Below are 1770 nucleotides of genomic sequence, written 5' to 3'. Positions count from 1 at the left end.
CAGTAAAGTAGCACCTCTGTTGTAGACTTAAGAAAGTTGTTCCAGAAGGACATAAAAGAATTTAKTAACTTGCTTCTTGCACAAAGGAGTTTGTTCTCAACTGATTTATCTGAAACTCTCACATTGGCAAGTTCAAGCTCTGGGCCCTCTGCACGTTGCTGGGTCTCTTAGTCAAATTCTGTCATTTCTTATGCCATGAAAATTGTCTTCTAGTTTAGAAGGGATGCTTCAAATTCATGTTCTTAATTTTCAGCTATGAGGCTCAGTGAAATTACTGACCTCCTCGGGACTTCTGGGATAACAAATATAGTACTGCTGGACAAACAAGGAAAATGACATTTCAAGACAAATGGATAAATCATTTCCCCATATAAAATATTTATTAACTGGATATGGTTAGTTGTTTTCTCTTCTAAAGTTTCTTTCTTTTCCTTCTTCCTTTTTCCATTCCCTGTCCCAATCATTGCTGTGAGATTTTCTCTGCCAGAACAGGTATGAATGGAAAGAACAGGGCACTGTCYTGTATTTGTATAATACAAAGATATAAAAGAGTGAAGAACAAGCCAATACACTGCTACATTCACAGCTGAAAATGCAGAAACCAGCTGTATGTGCAGGCACTCAGTGGAATAAATACACAGTGACACTCAAATCCTGACACCCAAATCCCACTGCAGTGARGCCWGAGGAGAGATCTGCCCACCTGMCRCTCTKTGACTGCCCTGGTATCTCCAGGGCCTTCAGCAGCTGGGAACAAAATGTGGATTTYCCTGTGMCATKTTTCTGGTGTCCTCTGCCAGGAGACCTAGAAGCCTTGCCTTTGGAATGSCATRGAATCCACAAGCAGTTTTTTACTCATTTTGATTCCCAAAGCTGCTCTAAAAGCACCCAGCTGATTACTGGAGRGCAAAGCACTGCTGTGGTGCTGTTTCYCAGCTAAGCTGCACTGTGCCTTYGTGCTGGGTGACTGATACCCACTGTGCTGACAGARGGAGGGTTGTCATTTCCTTTGGTTTCATCCCTCAGGAGTGTTATGTATTTCTCACCTATAATCACACTTTTTAAGAGCCTAAGGCATAAATCACCTGGGAGAGACCTGSGGGAAGAAAACTGAAAGCAGAGTCTTTCTATCAACAAAACAAACAGCCCAAACAACTCCCACTGATTCAACTGAGCAACAAATATTGCACTTGGTTAATTCCAAAGCCAGCAATACGGTTTTAAAAATAATTCAACCAAATGGCATCTTGAAATTAATTTGATTCAAACCTCACTAAAGCCAAAGCGAGCTTTTCATCAGATATACCCATTTTTTTTTGCCCGTTTTCTTTCTGAATGAGACCTCTTGTCATTTGCATGGTTTTATATTTAACTGTGCCCACAGTCCTGGTGTAAAGTACCTATCCCAGGTGCTTGACAAGGACACAAGATCCCAAKAGGTCACTATCAGAGTGGCCCCTTGATGTGCTGTGCTSCTGTTTGCTCTTGTGAACAGCTGTCTTTGTTTCCAACAGGTATTTTGCTTTCTGCCAGGAGCAGTGAATGMACCACTCCAGCTGAGCTTTGAAAACAGCTCCAAAATTAACAAGAATCCTGAACAACAGCAGCACCTGGTCTAACCTTTCCTTTGCCCCYGTGCTGAGGGAAAGTCAAGGTAAATTCAGATTGAATGCCTAAGTTGAATCAGCGACTGATCTGACCTCTTTTAATGGATCCACTACAGCTAGTGGGTGTCATGTATCAATGAAAATGTGCATTTGTGACCTACCT

Source organism: Malurus melanocephalus, unplaced genomic scaffold (genome assembly GCF_030028575.1).
Source record: "Malurus melanocephalus ecotype Western Australia unplaced genomic scaffold, MMel_1.1 scaffold_733, whole genome shotgun sequence".
Lineage (NCBI taxonomy): Eukaryota > Metazoa > Chordata > Aves > Passeriformes > Maluridae > Malurus > Malurus melanocephalus.
This window is presented reverse-complemented; position numbering follows the sequence as displayed.